Source organism: Microtus ochrogaster, chromosome 10, assembly GCF_000317375.1.
Source record: "Microtus ochrogaster isolate Prairie Vole_2 chromosome 10, MicOch1.0, whole genome shotgun sequence".
Taxonomy (NCBI): Eukaryota; Metazoa; Chordata; class Mammalia; order Rodentia; family Cricetidae; genus Microtus; species Microtus ochrogaster.
The window spans coordinates 73842353-73850607 of record NC_022016.1 but is presented as its reverse complement, the minus strand read 5'-3'; positions in this window follow the sequence as shown (position 1 = coordinate 73850607).

The following is an 8255-nucleotide window of genomic DNA, read 5'->3' as shown; positions in this document are numbered from 1 at the left end:
TAAACCCCTCCCTGCTTATTTTGGGAAAAAAAGATTCCTGAATCTAGCTTCCTTTGTTTAGTTTCCGTTCTGACTATGACCAATAACAGCTTGTAACCAACCCCCTTAAACAATGGCAAACATCCACGAAGTGACCAGAAATCATCCACTTCACCTTTTGGAAATGTGAGTGTCATGTTCTCTAGACTGCTTCCTGTTGTCTGGGGGTGATGGTATCTCTAGGAGACCCTTAGAAAATTGGAATGATGATCAAGACCTGGGAGAGCTAGGTGTTTATTTTTTGTTTAGTCTCTATGTGATTGGAAACTGTAGAGCTTATCCGAAGTCTTGGCTGGAGTAGTCTGTGAGGTTGGACCATCTCAACTGGCAGCTTTGAAGTTGTTCTGGATGTAGATTTTTGAGGAAACTGTAATGAAGGCATTCTGAGAAGCTGGGTCATTTGGGTTAGTTTATTCATATCTGGTCCTTTTGTTCTGAAAATATGCAAACTTTTAAAGGTGACATATGTATCTATATTAACAAGTATGGAATGTGTGGTGTGCAAAAGTCAGCTAAAGATGGTTTGTTTTATGTATGAGCAGGGAAACACAAATGTCAACTTTATAAGTCTTTTTGTACGGTATAACCAAACTCTTATGAGGACTCTGTAGCCAACAAGATTGATCAAGTCTCATCCAGTCTCAGAGCTGTTCCTATGTAGCAGGGTCAGCATGTACATCACCTGCCCTGTAGTCTTTCCTGGCTTCCTTCCCACATCTGCAGCCAAGATCCTCAGGAGGTCTCCCCTGTCAAATCTGATCTTCATTAATTTTGAGGAAATTCATAGTTTTTTTTTTTTTTTTGTTTCTTGTGGAAACAAAAGCACAACCTCTCCCTCAATAGAACACATTTCCATTCTGAAGCCAAGACATCCCTAAAGCATCCACTGGTTTAATTTAGCAGAACCTTCTACAGTCCAATGTCTCAGCAGCTGCTGTTTGCTCATCAGCATTTAAAAAATTCAAAGTTGAGCCGGGCAGTGGTGGTGCACACCTTTAATCTCAACAGTCGGGAGGCAGAGGCAGTTGAACCTCTGTGAGTTCGAGGCCAGCCTGGTCTACAAGAGCTAGTTCCAGGACAGGCACCAAAGATACAGAGAAACCTTGTGTTGAAAAAAACAAAAAAACCCCCAAAACTAAAACAAAAAATTCAAAGTCAACAAGCACCATACAGGATCCAGGCACCCTGTGTATTTCCCATCCTTATGTGGCTTTTTTTTTTATATTACTTTACTTTTTCTCTATAAACTTTATTATTTAAAAACTATTAATTTATTCATTTATTTACTTTTATGACTGTCTACACCCATATTTGTTTCTTTCTTTAGCACCTAAGCACATTTTCAAGCACATTAAAACCTGTTGAAAGATTTTCTTGCCCTGGACCTGGCTTTTTTTTCCTGAGTCTGTAGCATTCTCTGACCGTGTGAGCCAAAGCTTAAACTGTTAGGCAGCATCTAGGCCCTCTGCCGTGAGGATCTGGTGACTGGCTCTGCCCTCTTGGTTCCCTGAGAGTCTAGCCTCATGCTGGCAGGAACCCTGATTAACACTTCAGCTCTGGAAAGTTGACAGCCCACTTTCCGAAGTTCTGGTGAGTGGTACCCAACTGTTCTGAGTGCTTGCAGAGAGGCTCAGGCAGTGACTGTGACAGGGCCAACTGGTGTGACTTCTCCATCTGTGTGGCCATGCCATGTGTTGGATGCCAAATATAGTCAGATTTTTCTTAATTACCCTTAACAGTTTGCAATAACGTATTAGCTTTCATAATACTATTACTTGCTGGGGTAGGGCTTGAAAGCAGGTATTGGGGGATCCTAGAGAGGCTAGTGCTGCCCTTGGCAAGTTAATAGTCATCACAGCCCTGTGCTCATGGAAGGCCCACAGGTCTTTTTGCCAGAGATAAGAAGAATGGCTCCCTCTTTAGCAGGCAGGACTTTCTTCAAGCTCCTGAGGGAATGGGGGCTTTTGTCTAATGCCTGACCCTGGGAAAAGGATTCTATAGCTTTATCTCTGTTAAGTTTGAACCTTAAAAGCAATTTCTAAATTGAAGCTCCTTTAGTATTAAAATAAATCTTTTAACTCATTAACACAGTTCACAGAGAGACTGGGAAATTTCCTGATCCCTTTACAGTACACCATTACAGAATATAACAGTTTCTAATGTGACTCAATTTATCAAAATAGCTTAAGCTTAATAAAGTTAGCAAAGATAAGGAGGCTAGACATACATTATTAAGCATAGACCTTAGGTACAGAGAGACATTTTCTAAGCCAGTGTTTCTCGATTTTCTCCATGCTTTGATCCTTCAACACAGTTCCCTGTGTTGTGGGTGACCCCCACCCCAACTACAAAATCACTCCTGTTACTATTTTACAACTGTAATTTTGCCATTGTTATGAATGTCAATGCAAACGTCCAACAGGCAGATGGTCCTAGGCTACCCCTATAAAAAGATATTTCTACCCCCAAAGGGTCAAGACCCATAGGCTGGGAAGCTGCTCCAAGCCCTTTGCCAGACTGTTCAGGTTATTGTGTGGTTGCATCATAAGATAGGACTATCTCAGTTTCTGGTGTTTAGTATTTGGTGCTCATATCGGTGGCTTTAGTTCTTAACCTTTTATTTAATTTTAAGTTTAAATATTAATAACATAAAACATTTTATAAACTTAAAATGTCTCATATATAATGATTCTGCCACACAACATGGCTGACACTTCCGGGTTCCAGGGCCATGCACGTGCAGACAAGATCTCAGGCAGAAGTGCCTAATGGCTCTGGGAATCTTAAAGGACCCCGAGTGACCAACGTGTAGCATGGTTGCATCATCTACGTATGGTACAGCTGCGTGAGCTCATGCATGCATGTGTGAGCTCCATCATCTGTATGACATAACCATGCCATCCCCCTGTGTGCATGCACTAGGCAACCCCCTCCACTCTGTACACCGACCTCACCAGGCTTGTACACGCCCCCCAATAAACTCCTAAGTGGGTTTGTTGTGTGTTTCATGTCTCCTTCTCACTCAGGCCAGGTAATCTCATTGGTGCCTTGCGACTCGGGAAGCATAGAGAAGCTGGGGACCTGTGTAGAACACCTGATTTATCTAATAAAGAGCTGAATAGTCAATATCTTTTTTTTAAATAAATCTTTATTTTTTAATATTTATTTATTTATTTATTTATTATGTATACAATATTCTGTCTGTGTGTATGCCTGCAGGCCAGAAGAGGGTACCAGACCTCATTACAGATGGTTGTGAGTCACCATGTGGTTGCTGGGAATTGAACTCAGGACCTTTGGAAGAGCAGGCAATGCTCTTAACCTCTGAGCCATCTCTCCAGCCCAGATTTATTTATTATGTATACAACTTTCTGCCTCCATTTATACTCACATGCCAGAGGAGGGCGCCAGATCTCTTTACAGATGGTTTGGAGCCACCATGTGGTTGCTGGGAATTGAACTCAGGACCTCTGGAAGAGCAGATAGTGCTCTTAACCACTGAGCCATCTCTCCAGCCCCCTAGTCAATATCTTGACAGGAGAAAGGATAGGCAGGGCTGTCAGGTGGAGAGAAAAAAATAGGAGGAGAAATCTGGGAAGTAGGATCAAGGAGTCAGAAAGAGAGGAAGAGGTCTCCAGGGGTCAGCCACCACACAGCAAGCCACGGAATAAGAAGTAAAGAAAGGCATACAGCATAGAGAAAGATAAAGCCCAAAGACAAAAGATAGATGGGATAACTTAAGAGAGGCTGGCTAGAAATAGGTCAAGCTAAAGCCGGGCATGTATAAGAAAGAATAAGCCTCTATGTATTAATTTGCGAGCTGAGCGGTGCCCCCCTCAAGGAGTAAAAGGCCAAAGAGAAAAGAGTAAATTAAAATCAACAAGAGTACGTGTCCTGTGACTTTGTCTTAAGATGACTGTGTGGCATAAAGCAATAATTATAAAATTCAATCCCATTGAGCACTTGGTTTGTATCTCCTTTTAGATTAAGGAAGCAACAAGTCTCAAATATTTTGGAGTAATATGGATTTTTATACGATGATTAACTTTTAAGGTTTTAAAGTCATTGAGATTAACAAAAGTGATTTAAGGTGTATGTCTAACTGCTTATGTCTTTGCTAAATGTGTTGACACCAAGCTGCTAGAAAATTTGGATAAGTGACAACATATGTGTGATAAATAAGGTATATCTGATAAATAAGATTTATTTGATAAATAAGGTATTGCGATGGTTTGAAAGAAAATGACCCTCAAAGGGAGTGGCACTATTAAGATATTAAGTGGCACTATATAAGATATTAAGATGCAGATTGTTGGAGTAGGTGTGGTCTTGTTGGAGGAAGTGTGTCACTATGGAGGCGGGCTTTGAGGTCTCGTATATGCTCAAGCCACACCCAGTGAGATAGACTACTTCCTGTTGCCTGTTTATCAACGCATAGTAGTGCCTTCTCCAGCACCATGTCTGCCTGCATGTTATTGTGTTCCCCACCATGATGATAAAGGACTGAACCTCAGAAACTTTAAGCTGCTACTTCAATGAAATGCTTTCCTCTAAGAATTGTTGTGATCATGTTGTCTATTTTCAACAATAGAGACCCTATGACAGGTTTATTTAATAATCAAGATTTGTAAAGTCGGATTTATTACTTCCCAGTCCAAGATAGCCAACTGGTTTGTCTGCCTGCTCCTCACAGGCCTAGATCAAGGTGTCAGTCTGCTTATCTCTTCTGTGAGGAACTGAGGGAGCCTCCGGCTCCATTATTTCTAGCAGAATTGATCTCTGTGGCCTTGTTTCTGGCTGCTGCAGGCCTGTCCCTCTGCACTCTTTTTCAGGTGGCCTCTGCCCCAGTGTGAAGCGTCCCTGGGCTGTGAATGCCTTCTGCAAGAGAATACAGCCTGACTGTAAGAGACCCATCTCAGTCTGCTTCCTCTCTGCCACCTTCCATGATCATGGGAGCGGGACCCTTTGTATTTGCTGTCAGGGTGACTTTCACCCACTCCTCAGGACTCGGCTCAGAATTCACTCTCATAGGAAGCCTTCCCTGAGATCTATCTTACTGGAATCCATTTTTTCCCCTGTCAATTGCTTTGTATTTAACTCCATTTCAAGTTATAGGATTTGGGGGATTTGTTCTGGGGACTTTAGCCAGAGCAGCCTTGAACTCCTGATCTTCCCGTCTCCGCTCTCAAGTGTGGGGATTACATGTTTGAGCTATCACACTCAAATTTTCAGGATTATTTAAGTAAGGTCTGTGTCAGTCTGGAACCTGTGTGCTGCGTGAGGGTAAGGGCGGATTCTGTTTCACTCATTGTGGCTCATCTGTCACAGCATCGTACTGGAGCACAGAGTAGGGACAGTCTGACCTGCACTTAATCAGCTGCCCTGTAGGGGCCAGAGTGGGGCTGGCTTCTTAAGCAGTATATTGAAACGACAGCAGAAATTACACGCCTGTCCACAAGAGGGCGTCATCGGCCCCTGAGTGCAGCGGGAATTGCGGTGCCCACTGTGACTGCAGCTCCGTGGGTACATACAGTGGCCCTTGCTGCTTACCACTTGAATATATATTTTATGAGTAGGATGGGAAGATAACTTTACTAGGATTCAGTCCATGCCGGTTGGTTTTACCCCAAATCTTTCAAATCCTCGAGCCCTTGGATGAAAAATAAAAGCTGCCATCACAAGGCCACCAGGTGGCAGCAAAGGCAACAAGTGGTCGTGAGGCTCTGAGTTGCTCTCCGTCCCCACAAGAGGGCAGAAGCTGGCCGGAGAACCCCAGTTAGACTCCCTGATCCCGTTATAAGCTAGGAAGGACAGTTTTTGCAGCCCAGATAGAGTGCCATGGAGGATTCCGAGACACACTTCCTTAGCTCCCTTTGACCCCAGCTCCCTAATCCTGGAGTTGGCATCTGGCCCGTATCCCTGCTTCTTTCCATCCCCCCACCCCCCAACCATTTGTTTGTTCATCTTTGGCAAACTTCAATGGGACCAGATGGACAAAGATGACTCTTGGTTTGAAAAGTGCTAGTTGGCAACCGGGCTTGGCCCAGGGTTATTCAGTAAGACAGGACGGACCCTGATTGTGGGCAGTGGTCAGGAAGGTGTCACAGAGGAGTGTTGGGCTGAGCCTGAAGTTGCTGTGTAAGCAAGCAACTGCAGGGGAGGGGAGATACGGGCCAGAGTGTGGGATGCAGGGGTGCCCAACCAGGAAGAGGCAGGTTGGGTTGACGAGACTGAGGTCAGGGGACAGGGCTGTTTCCTGTGTAGGGGTAGGGGAGCTGAAACATTCTGACACCCAGACAGGGACCTCAGGAAGGCAGAGATCCAACCTGGGTGTGCTTGACCACATGTAGGTGGGCGGTACATAGGCAGGAAATACGTCAGGGTCTATGCTTACCCCTGATTGGACCTGATGGGAAATGCAGTGAATTATGGGTTTTGCCTTTTAAAATTCCTGCAAAATGTGACATGTGGCCATCCTCTGAAAATCTGGGTGTGGACCTAGCCAGAATCCATCCATCTTTCTGGCCAGTATTTAATTAAAGTTTGCTCCAATTAGACTCAAAATTGTGGGACTGGTTTTTCTCCCGTGACTCTCAGGATTAACATCTGCTGTATGCCATCCTGGTTGGGCATGGTGTTCTGGACCCTGAGAGGCAGGAGGTAGCAGAGAGGGCCACTGAACCTACTGTGCCTGATAATCCTGATGTCCTTGTTCTAGACCATCAGTGGCCATTTCTGAGGGCCCCGGGCTTCAGGATGAGTGACTGAGAGTTGGCCTGGCAGTCTGCAGCCTGTCTCTGGGACTTGGCTTATCAGGTAGTCACTGACCTTATGTTTGCCTTGATAGTAGATGTAACTACAAGGTGCCACTCACTCATTTTCCGTTTGTGGGTTTGCAGTTTATGTTTTGTTTTTGGATGTGAAGATGAGACCCAGGACCTCGTTCACGAGTACTGGCTGGATAAGCGCTTTCTCACTGAGCTGCATCCCCAGCCTTCTGAAGTTATTCATTCCCATCTCCATACATGCACAGTGATTCTCGTCACGTGACTGAGCAAACAGAAGGGTGGCAGTCATCACAAGGCTGGCGCTAAGGGCTGTGCTATTTCCTACTTTGCCATTTGCAACATTGTGCAATTCCCCTGCCTCCCTGTGCCTGAGAGGGGTAGACTAGAACTCCAAGACCAGGTAAGGGTCCTCATTCAGTAACCCTGATGGCAGTTGGCCACCAATGGCTGACAGGACAGCCCTCCAGATGGCTGCGTGACCTTCAGCAGGTCATCCATCCGCTCATAGCTTCAGGTGGGGAATAAGAAGAGCAGGCAGAAGCGATGCTTGGATTTGTTTTTGTCGGAGCTTCAGGAACTCAGCGTACACTTCTTCTCTAAGATGCTCATAGTCCCCGACTTGACACCCAGCCTCTGTGTAACTGGCAAAGGTATCTATGAAGCATGGCTGCCTTCAGGAGCCCACACTCTGGGAGTCTCCTGAGAATGGGCCCTCCTTGGGCTTGGCATGTGAATGACTTTCCAAAAATGTCTCTTGGCCAATGTGTGGTCCATCTAGTGTGTCCCAGCCCAGTCAAAGCCACAGGAATGCAGAGCAGTGACTTCAGCTCTCTTTAGCAGAACAAGGCTCCTTCTCATCAATCCGGGGACCTGTCAGCACCTTGGCATTAGGCTAACTGCTCCGAGTGAGGAAAGGGCTGACTCCTCTGCCCTCTAGTCAGAGCTGACAAGGAGATGGGGTCAGGTGGCCCCAAGGTGACTGAGTCTCCTGCGGATCTGGCTCAGAGCCTCTGTAGCAAGGAGCCCTGTCCTCTTGATCATCCATGGCCTGCAGGAGAGGAACCACAGGACATACCTCTTCTTGAAGTTCCCAGGAAGGGCTGGCCTATGTGCTGTTTAGTCTGCTTCCTTCTCAGGAAGGAGACACCACATAAGCCTGGCCTCAGCTTCATGTTTACCCTAACCCTAAGTCCGGCCTCTCCTCCAAGTCTACTGGGACAGATAAGGCTCTTTTCAGAGGCCGGATATCAACAGCTCTCTCCGCATCTTGCTGACTTCGCTCACTGCCAAGTGTAGCCCTGTGGTCAGAATTGCTGTCAGGCCTCCTGGGTTCAAATCCTGCTTCTACTCCTGGCTGGTTGGGTCCACATAGTGAAGTGATTTGACCTGACTATTCCTGGGCTCCCCATCTGTGACCTGGGCTGCTGC